This window comes from Platalea leucorodia, assembly GCF_965183815.1.
Source record: "Platalea leucorodia genome assembly, chromosome: 1".
Classification (NCBI taxonomy): domain Eukaryota; kingdom Metazoa; phylum Chordata; class Aves; order Pelecaniformes; family Threskiornithidae; genus Platalea; species Platalea leucorodia.
Window position 1 is genome coordinate 14,492,741 of NC_138823.1, and position 16,334 is coordinate 14,509,074.

Here is a 16,334-nt window from a genome sequence, read left to right on the forward strand (position 1 = left end):
GCGTGCGTTAAGGACGTAGCCCCTCGGGAAGGGACGAGCGGGCTGCCGGGGAGCTGGGCTTGAACTTTCCCTCCTCCCGTCAGCCGCCGGAGCCCCCCCAGCCCCGTCCGTGCGCGGCCCCCCGAGCCCCCCCAGCCCCGTCTCGCCGCGGCGGCGGGTCGGCTCCCAGGCTGAGGGCTCACGGTGGGAGCCTGGCCGACCCCCGCCGGGGCGAGGGATCTTCAGGATCTGCCGCCTGGACGTTTTCGCGGTTTTTCAGCTCAAGAAGGGTGGGGGGAGTTGGGTGCCGGGAGAGGAGGGGTTAAAGGAGGAGAGGAGTCCCTCTGGGGGACTTTCCCGCGCCAGCTCGAACTGCCCGAGACCTCCCGCTGTCCGACTCTTCCTTGCCTCCTTCCACCGCCCCACTCCCGACTAGGGGAGAGGGGGAAAAAGGCTTGAATGAAGCTGGCGGTGCCTCACTGACACATTAACCATCCCCGCAAAGCAGCGACTTTCGTTTCCTTTCCCAAGGGTGACTGAAACAGTTTTGTAAGAGGCAGCCTCTAAGGCTACCGAGCCCGGAGTAAGGAGCCGGGGTTGGTGTTCGTGGAGGAGGCGTGGAGGGAGGGTGTCCCCCCAGAGCGGGTCAGATGTTGGGGAGGACGTGAGCAGAAGCAGAGCCAAGTTCCCCAGGACAGCGAGTTCATGAGGAGAGGCGTTCACAGGCATTTAATCCTTGTCTTCTCACAAGGACTAATTTACTTGCTCCACCTGAGAGAATGAACAGCTTCAGAAATGCCCGTGATGCGCGTTTGATAAAGTGATTACATATTTGCCCAGAAGTTCATTTAACTGGAGGTCAGTGGCATTTGAGGCATGCTGCTGTGCCTTCTTCCCCCGTGCCATCGCCTTCCTGCGAGCCGCAGGCGCTCCCACCTCGCTGTGCCTGTAGCCCTTTCGGTACCGCGCATTTTTTCACGTGTGTCCTTTTGGTCCTTATTCTGAGAAGCAAAGGAGGTGCTGCTGCCGGGTAGGAGGTGCAGCTGAGGATCAGCTGTGAACAACCAACTGTGGCATAAAGTTATGAGAAAAGTTTGAAGGGGAGGGAAGGTGAGAAAATGACATCTGCAGTAGCGTATGCTGAGAAACTGTTTGGTGTTGTCCACATGACAGTGAAAACTGCGAAGGAGTTAGAGCCCCGTGAAGATTTAAGAAGCTGAGGGCAATTGCGTCTCCCCTCCCTGCGTGCCCCGTGCTCCTCACAGGACCAAAGTGCGTCTCGTCCTCCCTCACTGCAGCCGAACCGCTTATGAAGATACCTGTCAAGTCTTAATATGAACTTCTCGTTGAGGTCTGAGTTGACGCTGTTGCATCTAAATTCTGTCACTGGTTTGTTTATGCAGTTTAAGGGCTTCCTGGGGTGTGGGCCAGGCAACGGCTGACCTTTGGTGTGATCTAGTAAGTAGTGTATATATAGGGCTTGCAACAGTCTCCCTCCCTCTGTGTAGCGCCTGCAGTAACAGCACCTGAACACGCTGCTGCTGTACGAGTCTTAAAAAACCCTCACTTTTTTTCCCGTTCGGAGTGAAGATGAAGCTGTTTCAGCGTGGACTCTTAGTACCCTCCTTCTCTCCCCTCCTTTCATTGTCGCAGCTATTTTCTTGCATTTCTTTGCTCCGTGAAGGCTGATGTGCCTCAGTGGTTGTTTCTGTGATGGAATTTGTAATTTGTAAATGGAGAGCACACTTCAGTAGTCATCCCTGTGTAGAGTTAAAATATTCTGACACTGAACTCAGTATTTTGTCCTGCCTTTCTCTTGCTATTTCAGCAGAGTATCCAAAATGAGTTGGCTGCGGCATTGCCCCCGGAGCCGCTACTCCTTCAGCAGGGAACCTCTCTCCGTGAATGGCTTGTGTAAACAGGCAGTTTAAAATAATTCTCCGGGATTCAATTTCCTACTTTGAAGCTCTTTCTTCAGTAGCACAGTCTAAAATGGTCTTTTTATTACTAAAGGAAGGAAAATCCAAAAGTTTTTTTTCCCTTTAAAGTATAGGAGGGAGAGCCTTGATTTTCCTTTCCTTCCAGACAATAGGAATTTGCCATTTCCTGACTTCTTAGAGAGTTCTGTATTGCAAAAAGCAGCCTGCGCCAGGGCAGGGCAAGACCCCTGCACAGCTCCTCTCTAGGATCTTTCTCCAATTAACAGAGCAATGCCAGCATGTATTTCCAGGGTCAAACTGTCACATTTACATTTTCAGGGAAATTCTGAGACTTACTTGTGATTTCCAGACCACGAAAGACGAATTTGCAAAGGCATGGCAAGGTGCGAAGCATGAGGGGCACATTTCATGGTACAACAGGGCTCTGGGTATTGCCCAATGCATTGTGTGTTCCTGGAAAGGGTCTTATGGTTGAGTATTTCCTAGAGGTTATCAGCAGCGAATATGTGGTCAGTATGGCTCAATACACCCAACATCAGAGTGCTGGAGCCCGTCTGTTATATAGTGTCCTTCCTAAAATTGTTTGCTCAGTGAGATGAGGCATTTACCAGCTCAGCACTAAACTGCAGTCTCTCCTGCTTTCCTGTGCGGGGGTGGAAGGGAGCGGAAAATCCCTCCCCAGCCTCTGCACCATTTGTGGGCAGCGGGGCTGGCGCTGGGGTGTGTGGCGGGGTGAGGAAGGTCTGCGAAGAGGGGAAGGGTATGGGGCAATGCTTTGTTTTAACACTCGCCCTTTTTGCTGCCTTGATCATCGTTTCTGAGCTGGTAGAAATGGAAATTATTTGCCAAAGGGTTGGGGTGGCATGGCTGCTGTAGCTGTGCTGATGTGGGGTGGCACAGCTGTAGAGCCCAGTGGGATAGGTCCTATTCTAACAAGTTTAGTAGGCACCCTGGGTTGTTCTGTCCTCTCATTTTCCAGCCTGAAGGACATCGATCTGTTGCAGTCCAGCTGCTAAGCTAAGCTTGCATAAATCAGTTCCTTCATACAGGTCTGATCTGTGGGGTTGGCCAGGGTGCCTTGAAAGCACGTAGGATTTGATAAATGGAAGGGAAATAAGGCAACAGGCGACACTGCCATAGGAGGAGGCAGAAGGTTCAAGAGAAGGAGGTGATGGTGAGGAAGGACTCGAGCCCTAAGAAATCCTGCTCTCTTCTCATCTACAGGGATGGACTTCTGCCTGCAGGGTTTAATTGCCTGTGAGCATCACAGCTTGGGCATGGGTGCAGGGGAGCGAAGCAGGCAGTGAGCAGGGCCAGGGGAAGCGCTAGCGTTGGCCTTGTCAGCGCTGGATGGCTTCTCAGGTGTTCAGTACATCAGGACGGAGCTTCTCGCCAGCGTTAAGGAGCACAAGGAATTTCCCTACGTGAGAGATGAGACAGCCTCCTTGTACAGTGCATATTTGCAGACGTCGAAGGCAGCTAAAATTATCATGACGGCTATTGTTTGTACATGTAATTTCCCTGCTGTTCTGTTAAATTGGGTCTTCTTAAATAAGCACTTTGGAAAATCAAGCAGCCCCTCTTGTGCCATGTGAAGCACATTACATTCAAGTGACTCTCAAGACACAAAAGGTGTTTGTTTTTATTGAAGCATCCTAGATGAGAGCAGTCCCTTGGCATGCTCAGTAACCGAGGTGGTTGTACTTCGCTTGTATTCTCTATGCGTTTGGTGAAAAAAGGAAAAATTGAAGTAGCACGCGCTCATGTCAGACAGGATCCCTCAGCATGATGCTGTATTTGGATGTGGAGAAAATAAAAACATATCAATGTGGTTTTTTGCTGCTGGCTTCAGGGTATTTTTTTAGATTGCATCACTTCCTAACTTGTTAAATGTGTGTCGACAAGCTTCTGATGATGACAGTGGCAGGTACACAGTGGGAGAAGGAGCATCTTCTTAGTGTTGATAGTTTCTTACTCGTTTTGAGTGATTCCCGGTTAAGCTAACACAATTGCAAGGTAGGGGTTATGGCTCCCTTGAGAAGTGGCTCTTGCACGGTTTGCAGAAATTTCCCCTAGAGAGGCAGCCCTCTGCCTAGTGAATTTTAGCATATGGACAGTAGACCATAGTCATCTTCTGTAGCCCTCTTGGGAGTAATCCACAGCTTTAAAGCACTGTAAGAGTAAGCATGGTGCAGTCTATGCCGTAGTAACATGTATTATTTTCCAAACAATATTTCTCTAAGAATCGTAAGGATTCTCCCCTTCCTACCCTTTTAAAATTTTCTTTGGGTGAAGCAAAGCAATTCTGCCTGGGTGAATTACACGTTGAAATAGTGTAAAATAGGCACAGGCTACTTGTTGGCTGTATTTTTCTCTTATCTATGTTTTTGTGTCTCTTCCAGTAAAGTATGGACAACAGGAGATTTCTGGGGATTAACAAAATACAATATTTATCCAAGAAAGTGTGTCTCTTGCATATATAGGGGAAAAATGAGGCACAGGGCACTTAATAAGTGCCTACGTGACATAACTACTTACTACAGTCAGGGCTGTAAATCTCGGTGATTGCAAATTGTGTGCATTGTTATTCTTTATACTTCCAGTAAACGCATGGAGAAAACACTTCACCTTTTTTTTTGATGCCAGCAAATATGCAGTTAGGGAAACGCTTTGTACTTAGAGGCTATACCGCATTTCATAGCCTGTGTAGCTGCCCTTGGCACACATCAGTTTGAAAGTGAAATTGAAAGGGAAAGGAGCAGGTAATCTTATTCACAAGAATACCAGGTCTAAGCAGTTCCCAAGAATCTCAGTTTTGATTGTTTCAGCTGCCTGCGGCTGATGGGGAAGCTTGAGTGGGAACACTTGGTGTGTCTTTCATTGATTAGATTAGATTACAGGCTAATTTAGCAGTCCAGACGGTCTGTATCACCTTTCACAGATAAGAATCAGTACATCCTCTTTGCAGTAAATCTGGTACAAGACCTGTTTCTCAGTTACTGGAAAGAAAATAAGGCAGTTGTGGGCAACACGTTCCTGGATTTATTTGGACCAAGTGCAGGGTTCCCCCTCAACCCACCCACCTTGGAAATCGTTCTTCCATAGGACTTAGTACCAGCTCCTTAAGGGTGCTTAGAAGATTAAATATGTCTAGGGATCTGGGAATCAATTGCACATAGAGAGTCTACATGTTAAGTATCATTAGAAATAAAAGCATTTTTTAAAATCCCAGCAGTAATTCCTTTGTGGAAAATTAAATTGAAAACTTGGTATAACTCTTTAAGAATCTTTAAACCATTAGAGTAAAATTGAAAGCTGAAGGCTTTTGCTATAGTTAATGAAACAGTGTTTGTCTGAATTTTGCCATGGCAGCTGCCTTTTCGCTTAAGGCCAGTCCTACCCTCCCAGGAAGGCTTTTTCACACAGGTGATCACCAACGACACTGACCTCTCCCCATCCCTGCTCCCCACTGGTGTTGGGTCAGAAATGCTTGCTGCATGGCCGTCCCAAGGGAGCTGGTGAGGAGTCTCTGTAATTCAAACCAGAGTTTGGATTTGGAACAGCCCAGTATGACAGGTTGATGGTTTCAGGCATAAGTTGGGAAGGATTTTTAATTTTTTTTTTTACTTTCTTAATCTCACTGTTTTTATAACATATGGTGTGGAGCTTCTCCTGGTAGTAATTTATCTGTAAATTTGACTTTAAGTATAGCATCCATTTGTGTGCATTCAGAGTTTGTAAGTGTTGGAGAGTTTACCATATCTATTTGTAATCTGTTCCAGTGGTCACTTACTTCCAGGCTTTAAAAACACATTGTTTCCATTCCATTTTTCTAATTTAGATTTCTGATCATAGGATTATTTTGTACTTTATTCTGCAAGATTATGTTGCCATGGCTACTTGTTAGAATTGGTACAGCTACTTCAGTAGAAGGGAAATTGGAGGAAACAGTAGTTCAAGAGAGCAACAGCATACGTAAATGAACAAAATATGATGGGAACAAAGCTGTCCCAGCAGTGCACGGGAGACTCTGGCTTTCCAAGTATGCAAAAATTCTTCAAGCATCTCAGAAAAACAGTTGGTGAAGAAGGGATGGTAGCGGTTAGTTACTAGAACATGCAAAAAGTCTTTTAACTATATATCATACAGGGTTTGCGAGTAGCCTACGTAACATGGTTTTGCTGGCCCTGATGTGGTGGGTGGAGGTGAGCGAGATTCATCTCTCTTACCCCCTCCCAACCCCCCGTTGGTCTCACTACAGTGGCTGGTGTGAAGTGAGCTTCACTTGCCTCAGCTATGTCACCTCTCCAAACCTTAAACTATGTCGAGCAGAAAAAAATACTGCTGTCAGCATAAGCTGTGTCTGTGCTAAGGGTCTTTGCCAGGACATCTGTACTTAGAGCAATCAGGGAGAGCATCATGCTGTTGTGGTGGATTGGGAAAGAGCTGGGATTCTGAATAGTAGGAATAAATAGTCTGTTTTGGCAGGGGCACAAAGCTAGTTGTAGAGATGGGAAGGAACCTCAGGGGAGTGGCAGCATTCAGTACATGCCCTTAGGAGCATCAGTGCAAGGAGGGAGTTAGATGTTTGAGGTGAGGCATGGCTGATTTGGGCTAGAGAAGTTTGTGAGAAACTACCAGGTATGTAGAAAGTGTTGGAATGCTACTTATCGCTCATGCTACATGTTGGGAGGTGGGTTATGAGCCTCCTTCATGCTCTTAAATAGATGACTGTCAGCTGCTGTTTTGCAGGACCAAGAAAGCTGCTCTATGAGGCTTGGTCTCCATGCTTTAAAAGATGGCTAATGGCCCTGCCTTCTGTGCCTTGCGCTTCTGGAAGAGAGAGGATTCATTGAAATTATGGCATCCAGCATCTTGTGTGTGTCTCGGAGTCCAGCAACACTGAGTAATGAACTAGGACACAACAGTTTTTTACCTAACTCTTCTTGCAGGAGAAGCTGGGAAAAGACAAAATTGGTTTGTCCATCGGCCACCAGCTATCAAAACATACTGTTCTCGAGAACATATGTTAAGAAACTTGCTTACAAAAGGTTTAATCAACTGTGACTAGTCCTTCAGATTGCTTCACCACTAGATATTGCCTTGCCGTTTGGTTAAGTTTGTTCCTTCATGTAAATTAAATTAAGGAACATAATTTCTGCATAACTCTTTGGCAGACTTGAATTTCTGACTGCTGCTACTGTACATTTCTGTTACGGTCTGGTTTTAATTTTGTCTGTCTAGAACTTGAACTAGTGAACTGGTTATGGCTTTCACTGCGCATATACTAAGGGCACGACACAGTAGGCCACTGCCAAAGCAGCACATCTGTATTGTAGCAATTGGGTAAAATGGAGTTCTTAATTGTAAGGAAATGAGCCAGAACAGTAGATGTGGAGAAACTGTCTCTGATTAGAAATGATTAACATATAGCACACTCCTCCTAAAAATGTTGTGCAGCTTTTTGCTGAACTGTTGGAAGTCGTAATTGTTGGCACAGCTCTAAAAGTTGTCAAAATGAAGGCTGTGGCTATGTTTATTCTTCACTGCTCAGGGATGTTTCCATCTAAAGATGACACGTATTCGAGCAGTGAGTCTGCTGCAGGCAGCACATAGGTGAGTAACTTGTGTGTGTGAATAGCTTCTGTTCACGTTAATGGCATGAATCAGTGTAAATTCCTGCTATGGTATACGTATCAGAGAAACAAGATCCTTTTTCCCACTATCTGAAAGTTAGAGACATATCATAACATCAAAATAAAATGAAAAAAAAATTTTTTTTTAAAGGAACAATATCAGGATATAAATTATCTGCTGGCAAAGGAGGCACAACTTAACTGATTTGCTCCAACAGATAACATGACCTCATGGGACTATTTATCAGCCTCACGTGCCCTTTCAGGGAAACAGAGCCATTAGTTAAGCTTTATGTTCCATTTGCCATAGGCATATTCTGCTGGTGCAATACCTATTTTGGCTTTTAGCATAATCAAGTAGTGTTTTAGCATAATCAATGAGAGAGTATTGAAAGCTATACCATGGAAATAACGTATGTCCACTCTTGTCTGAGTTATTTCAATAATAGGTGTTTCCAGGCTTTACTCTACTAACGTGTGTTTTACCTGCCATTGGCTCTGATTCTGCAAGGGGAGCAAGAGGCAGCTGTGTGAAGGTAAAGATTCTGGTGAGTTTTAGTGTTATCCAGCACGTAGCTTATGAGGCTGCTTTAAGCTAATAGTTTTAACTCAGACGGTGAGAGTTTTTCTGCTTATCCTGGAGTTTGGGCTTTAGTCACTGCAAAACAGCCTGGAAGGACAGAGCTGGTAGTGGGGCTGGCAGGACAGCGGTGGCAGACGTGATTTCCCTCATAGCAGGCCGTTGTTCTTACTCTTGCCGGGCAGGAGCCAGCAGGATCCTTCTCTTGCTGATGTGAAGCCAAAGAGGGGATTTAATTATTGGATGTTCAGGAGTATTTTCCAGGAATGAGCTGAGCAAAATTTACTTTCAGTACTTGCTGCTTGAATTCTTTGTGGAATTTTTTTGATTGATTTTTGTTTTGTTGGAATATTTTTGGGGGTTTTTTGGTTGTTGTTTTTGTTGGGGATGCTATGGACGGAAGAAAAAGGCTTCCAAATTACCATTGTTTCCTAAAGAACACATTCTCCTTGGTAAATATCTGCCCCTTTTGATTTACTTGCCCTGTCTCATGCAGTGGTAGACTCTCCTGGTACACAGCCTCCATCAGCGATGTGTGGCTGGGATGGAGGGCTGTCTCCAGAGAACCAGCAGGATTCTTGTAGGATTACCTACCATATAAATATGTACCTAGGCACAGAGACACACACCAGAAGATGTATTTATATACATAGTTCTGTAATGAACAGCCCCATCAACAGGCATTCCTTGTTTGGGGCTTGACCTTCAAATGTGCTTGAGGCCAACGTGGTTGTACTAACTTTAGGCTGCTGGGGTTTTGCCAGGTCTGGAGAGGCTGAGCTGATGCCTGTGTTACCCATCGGGTCTCTCCACGGCGAGGGTGGTGTGGTGGGCTGTCCTGGCTCAGCACTGCATGGAGAGGCTTTACATATCACACCCCTGGAAAGCCTCTTCCAGAGCAGGGGATGTAGCTGGTTGTGAGCTCTGTTGAATAAAGTCAAGAAGATGTGCTTACTGCAAGAAGAGGGGAGCCAGCTTCAAGCTGGAATGACAGCAAGCTCTTCGTGAAGACCTCCAGGTGTTATTACTGTGCTTTGCCTAAATTAAACCCACCTAGATTGTAGATGCTCAGGTAAATGGCTGGTCGAAGTGTTAACATAGCTCAGATTCTTCAAACAGCTGAGGAAGTCCTGAGCACACTGGCGGGGAGAGACACAAGCAACACAAACCTGCCGACAAACCTCAAGGGGCTACAGATGCCACAGCTAATCTGCTTGAAGCCGCTGTTGCTCTCATGGCTTTTGCAACCCTCCTCTTTGCAGGGGTAGTGGTTGGGTTGCAGGCTGATGCCGGGATGTTTGTATACACAGCTCTCGTCTAGCCCTAGGGAGGAAATCTGTATTCCTGCCTTAAAAAAGGTAAAAAAAAGCTCATAGTAACTTCAGTCTTCTTCATGTTTGTGAAATGCTGGAGAAGTGTCCTGCCAAAAAGGCAATAAAAGAAAACAGCATTTTAATTCAGGAAGAATGCAAATGAAAGAAACTGGTTTTAAGAAGTTCCCAGTCCATTCAGTGAACGGCTGTCTGTATAAATAAGCCAGACCTATGTGATGTACGAGGGCAGGTCATAAAGAAAACACTGCAGTAACAAACTAGTGGAATTTCTGCTTAACACATTAAAATCAACCCTGAAAGGCTCCATTAAGGAAAGCCATAAATTAAAGTTCTAAGAGGTGGCATGTAAAATATCCCTGAAACTAAAAATGATCATCTGTCAGTTTTATGTTTTCCTTTCACTGTGTTATATCTGTTTTAATAAACATGTGGGATAGACTATCAAAAGAGCAGCACTTCGTCTGTGAAGCCTTGAGGAAATAAATAGTGAGTCTGGGCATATTATAAATTTCACCCAATAAAAATAAACTTAAATTGATTCTGGGCTTTGCCTGTGTAAGGACTGCTATGCTAAGACCATTTGGCGTTGATCTTGTTTTATATATATATTGAACTTTTCTGCTAGGCATACCTTGAAATGTTAGTATTTAATGCTTCAGTTTTCATTCAAGTACTGCCAGAGCTTTCTTTCTATGTGCATAAATAGTATTAAGACCTTGGAAGGGTTTCAAGGTTCACTCTCTTAACAAAATATTGAGGAACAAATACCTTTTGGTTTTTGAGGGAGGAAAAGAAGGGTTGACTTGAAAACACACAAGTTTCTATGGGAATATTTATGATGTTTTAATTTGAAACGGCATTTTATATTTAAAAAGAAAGAAATTTGCTTTCAAAACGCTGATTTGAACTTGCATTTTAAAACTTTTCTAAGTAGAATTTTCCATGTGGAATAACAGAGAATTATCCAGTGTACCTTCTCCGTGTGGAAAATCTTTGCAATCATGTCACATTTATCAACAGGAAATTTTCATGGCCAAAAAGTTTTGACCAACTCAATGCAGTAGCTTTTTCCCATCTTGTTAAAATACGTAGTTCATTTCTATAAGTGCAGGTATTTATTCTGTTCTTTGGAAACTTTAGACATGCTTCCCCTTAAACACTTTGTTCTTTTACTCTTCTATCAATATGCACGTTGTACGAAGTGGACAAGGATGTATATTTGGTACGAGCCAAGACAGATATGCTTCCAGTGGAGAAGTCACAAGTGATATATTGCTTGAATTCCTGTGAGGCATTTATGTTTGATCTTTTCAGTTAGTCGTAGTTCTGGAGGTATGCTCCCTTGTTTCCATGAAACTCACAGTAGAAGCTGTACAGAGGGAAATGAGGAAGAAACTTCTCGAGTCTCTAAAACTTCCCGAAAATAGCTCTTCTAGGTGTAATTTTAATATCTCCTCAATGCAGCTGTAAATTAAATTGGCCCAGTACCTTTTCAGCTTTTGCTCTGTTAAAGACTTTGTGTAGAACTGTATGTATATGAAGGAATCAAGAAGTGTTCGTGAAACCATAAAGGGTGGGAAATTATTTCTATGGGGGAATATGCAATGCATTATTTTGTTTCTTTAGTTTCCCTTTGCTTTCTTTCTGTTCACTATTGCATTGGCTGATGTTGGTTTGGGAATGCCTTTAAATGTAGCTGTTTGATTCCAGAGCTGACCTAGCCCTGGTGTGGGCACAGCTATAAATGCCTATCAGCAATATTACATGGGCAGAAGGTACAAGTGGGTACACACATAAAGCATAAGCCATGAGCTCACATGTGTATTGTAAAAGTGTTTGCTTGTATCCAAGACAGAATTTGTTTGTTGTCAGTGCTATGTAGATTCAGTTAATTGTTCTATGAAAATGGAAATAAATAGTCTTGATTGTACCTGCACTGAAGGAGTCTCTGGGTTGACTCATTTGCTGTAGTACTTCACAGGAGGCTGCACTTGCAATTTTGTTTTTTCTCAGGGTCTGCGTTCTCCACCTGGACCCCACCGTCCATGTCTGGCTGCCAGCGGTGAGCAGGCGATGGCCAGCCTGGTGGGGATGAATTGCCGTCTGCTAGAGAGTGCTGAGAAAGGAGAGTGAAGGTGGAGCAGAAGGTGGGAGAGTGAAAGCTGCCTCCTGTTAAAGTTGGCATGAATTTTCCTGTTGATTTCAGTGGGATTAGGATATTTTTTAGCAGGCAATAATGACATAAATCAATGGTGGAGAAAAAAAGATGCTGATGCAGCTTCATCCCATCTCTGATGCCTACTGCATTAATTCTCCTTTAAAATAATACCGACAGATCTTTGGTCCTGCGTGGCTGCAAAGACCTGCTTGCAAGCATTTCAGTTGAGGCTCTGTGTTAACATGCTGCTTGACTGTGCTTAGCAAACCTGATTCCATACTCCCAACGCCACAACCCTTTCGGCTTGTCCCCCCTTCCTTCCCACTCCCCCAAAGCCTGATGAGCGAAAGCATTGTAAAATAGACGTGGCAGCAGCTGAGTCTCTGAGTTCAGTCATGTTGTGCAATAATAATTAATTAAACAATTGTTATTTCTTAATCTACTGTTCAGTGCTAATCACAAAGGTTGAATAATAAAGCGCAGTCAGGTCTGTGCCTGAGCTTTTGGTCCTTGTCTCAAATTAGAAAAGCATAAAAATGTTACTTCTGCAAACCTCCAAGGTTTCTCTTAAATTCCAGGGTGACAGACACTGTATCAACAGCTTTCCAAACGATGTTTCAGGTTTTCTTTCTCCTTCAGAGCTAAAAGCTCTGACCTCTGCAACAGGAGAGACACACTAAAAATAATGTTTAACTGGGAGCAGGAAGCAGTTATTGTTTTTGGAGACAACGAAAATGTAGTTTCAGGTGAAGGCTGGTTTGTCTGATCTGATCTGAATTCTCTCAGTGCCAGGAGGCACACAAGGCGCGAACATCGTTCTTCCACTTCGATCGGTCTGCGGCTGCGTGCTCTGGCGTCCCAAGGGCCACAGCGCAGTCTTCTGTTGGTTTTTTCCTCAAGACATGACCGATCCAGTTTCATCTCCTCCTCCTCCTCACTTCACTACTGATTTTCTCCATCTCCGCCATTTCGGTTTTTTTTTGAAAGTTGATGCTCGTCGTTTCTGCAACTTTTTATTTTTTTTTTTTTTCCGGGAGGAGGTAGTTGGCCTCCTGCCCAACCCCCATGACTTGGAGGGCCAGTGGTTTTTCTGTCAGGGTGGCCTTCCCTTAGGCTGCGTTGGTTCGCGGCACCTTCTTCAATTTTATCTGGTGCACCCTCCAGAGAGGGATCCCCTATCCACCACCCAGGGGACGTGCCTTCTAGCCGTGCAGCCCCAGCCGAAGGAAGGCTGGTTTGTAGAGTTATGTTTTTCTCCCAAAAGCTGCACCCAGCAGAAATTTGACTTCTTTACTGTTGAACGGGAGGTTTGTAAGTGCCCTCCCGCCCTCTCTGTAGCACTGTCAAGGTGTAGATGGTTCTCCAGGAGAAATTAGAGTTTGCTGCTACCTTGGTGCCACTGCAGTGTATAATGCCAGACTGACAGTCATCAGAGATACTCTGGGTGTGCAGAGTACACCAAGCCCGAAGCCTCTGTGTGTCTTCCCCCGACCCGACAACACAACGCTCTTCTCCCCTCTGATTTTTCTGGATATCATTTGCCTCCTTTCTGGCTTCTGACTGCATCATTTAGGATGCGAGACAACATCAGAAAAAGTTTGATGTGTATCAGCCTGATTATGCAGGAAAACCTGCAGATGTAGCTTAACAAGTAATTGCATAATCAAAATGTTAGCTTGCTGACTTTATCCCAGCTGACTGCTTTGTGTATCTGAACGTTGGCAGATCCCTGCTGGGGTTGAACGCAGTGTCCGGGCAGGCTCCATCAGATGCTGATGGTCACCTGGCTAACAGCCAAACCTGGTGGTTTTCTTTATCTCTAAAGGGGTGCAAAGTTGCAACTGCAGTTTGAGAGTGATTGAAAAGTGACAGAATTGGTATCATCACAAGACGGTACATAAACTGCAAGCCTGCTGTATTTCGTGTTTGAGGTCTTGGGAGAATTTGGGTTAGCTCAGGAGCACTGAGGTCTCCAGGCCCAGAATGCAACCCAATGACCTTGTGTTTTTTTTCTCCTTTTAAATATAGGTATCATTAGAAAATACAGTGAGTTGAAACTAACCCCTGATTTTAAACCTGTAATCATAGCTTTAGAAGAGTGTTGCAAAGAAGGCTCTTACAGTATTACATGAAGAGTACCCAGTTGAAGTATAACTGATTCGGAAAAGTCAAGTGGGACGCAGGTCTGCAGTGATAAGTCCATGCTTTTTGAACATTATTTCCTTGATAAATGCTAGGAAAAGAATAATGCGAGTCTAATTCAACAGGCACTTCAGCTGCAGTGCCCCTGGCATCGGCTTCTCTGGGGTTCAGTTCTAGCTAAAGGCCCCCCATTGTGCAGACCAAGCCCCCTGAATAGTCCCGCTGAAGATTTGTATGAGCTGCAGGGGCCAAGGAGGCTGAAAAGGGCCTGTCAGCCTCAGCTTGCTCGGGGGAGAGCTTTGCTTGTGTCCCAGAACCACCTCCCACCATGTCGCTGTTCAGTATGGGATGTGGCGGAGGGGACTGAGCCATGAGGGCCACTGGCAGCCCCCCTTGGGCCAGCCTTCCTCACGGCTGCCTGACTGGATCCACGGCTCCTATGCACAGGTACTCCCTGAAATTGCTTGCAGAGCAAAATTAGGTCACGCCGTCTCTTCAGCCTTTAAATAAATATTGTATAATAAGAATATATGAAAATAACAATATATGAAAATATTCTGCTTTGCAGGCTGAAGCGGGGTGGACAGGGAGCAAAGACAGGCAGAAGGCCCTATCCAGTTCTCTGCAGTGTGTGTCTGTAGGCTTCTCTCTCTGTGCCCCAATCCTGTAACAATATAGATCCAGATGTCCTCTGCATACATCAGATGTCTTAATGTATTTCATTGAAGCTAAGTTTGGGTAAGGCTATGCAAGACGAAGACCTATGATTTTGTTTTTCCTCTCCTGTGGGCATACAAGTACTGATTGCACTATACAAAGCTGCTTGCTGTTAAACCTGTCACTGTTCAAGGTGAGGAGAAAAAGCGTTCATGTTTTTATCATCATTCCTCCCTCCCAACCTATGCCGCACCAAAACAAACAAGGAAATGGTAGCAATTCCCAAGAAGTATCATTTTGCAGATCATAGCTTTTTCCACTGGAAAAAATGTAGCCATGTTTAACTTCTTTTAAAAGAGTGGCAATGTTGAATATACAAATTGAACTCCAATTTACACAGTTCAGATTTTCATGAGCACTTCACACAAGTATTCTCGAAGTGCAACATTTTGAAATAATGACATTTGCTAGGAACAGACTTTGGGGAAATGGGACAGTGCTTGCGTTTTTACCCTTCCCCCTTTGACGCCAGCCCGTGTCAGGCCAGCAATGGGAGCCAGGCGGGAGGACTGTGGCCAGCTCCGAACAGATCAGCCTTTGTGTCCCCAGCACAAACGTCCTTCTTCTTTCAGAGGGAATGGGCAAAACGGGTTCTGACCCAGCGCGACCGACTGTTTGTGGCTTGTCCGTCAGCGGGAGAGAGACAAGTGCCTCCTCTGTGTCCCCTGCTGCAGAGCGAAGCATCGAGCAGGCAGTTAAACGGTTCCAATCTTTATAAGCCAAAGTTTAACATCGGCCATAAGATATTTCAGCTGTGTCACAAGACTGCCCAAGTTGCTTCCTCTGCAGGGGTTTTCTCCTCCGGTTAGAGGCTCAGAGCTGCTTCGCTGCCCTGGAGCACCGAGCGGTGCAGAGGTGCAGTGGTGCCCAGCAAAGCCTCTGCTGGTTGTTTCTTTTTTTGGCAACTTAAGTCTTTAAGTGTTTAGTAGGAATACCTCTTGTGGGAACAAGTTAGCAATGACTTAGTAGGATGAGAGGAAACAGCCTCAAGTTGCACCAGGTGAGGTTTAGATTGGATCTTAGGAAAAATTTCTTCACCGAAAGGGTTATCAAGCACTGGAACGGGCTGCCCAGGGAAGTGGTTGAGTCACCATCCCTGGAGGTATTTAAAAGATATGTAGACGTGGCACTCAGGGACATGGTTTAGTGGTGGACTTGGCAGTGTTAGGTTTACAGCTGGACTCAATGGTCTTAAAGATCTTTTCCAACCTAAATGGTTCTATGATTCTATGACAAAAAATGGTAATAACTTCTGCCATTACTTGTTCCTTCAGAAGGTGTGCCCTCGTGAAATTTAGGAGGAGACCTGCAGTTGGTGTAAAGTGTCTAATTCTGCCCTTTTCCTTTGTATGATGCCTTACACCAATACTATTCAAGTGCTTGGTATTTTTGCTAGTCCTAAGTAAACTCTTCAACTTAAGTTACTTCCCAGGGCCCAAGAGCTATTCACAGTTTTTCTTGAGCGTGGTGTAGCTTGCAGCACCTCTTACCTTCAGCAGCAGAGAGGTGGGATGTCTGGGACTGTAGTTGCAGGCTTTGCCAGTGTTGTTGGTATGGCTCCTTTGGCTTTATCTCAGTTACTCATCGGAGGAGGAGGAGGAAGAAGACACTTAAAAGCTGTTGCTGTCCTGAGCACTGCTCGCCTGCTGTGTCAGCTGGGATTGCCTGTCTTCACCACTTAGTCTGGCACGTTGTAAGCTGCAGAGGTTAATTGGGCTGAAACTACCTGTAGCAAAGCGTGGAGTGTCTTCATCACCAGGGCCAATGCTTTTCACACCCTACCCACCGTGTAGGGAGTGTGGTCTGATTTCTGTGTTTCCTAGTTGTGCTCCAGATCCTTCTACTTCA

At 45.1% G+C, this 16,334-nt stretch overlaps 1 protein-coding gene across 1 annotated transcript in view; it reads left to right on the plus strand.

The window, feature by feature from the left end:
• Positions 1-16,334, plus strand: part of SNTB1 (syntrophin beta 1) — a 116,365-nt gene that overhangs the window by 760 nt on the left and 99,271 nt on the right. The window lies entirely within an intron of this gene.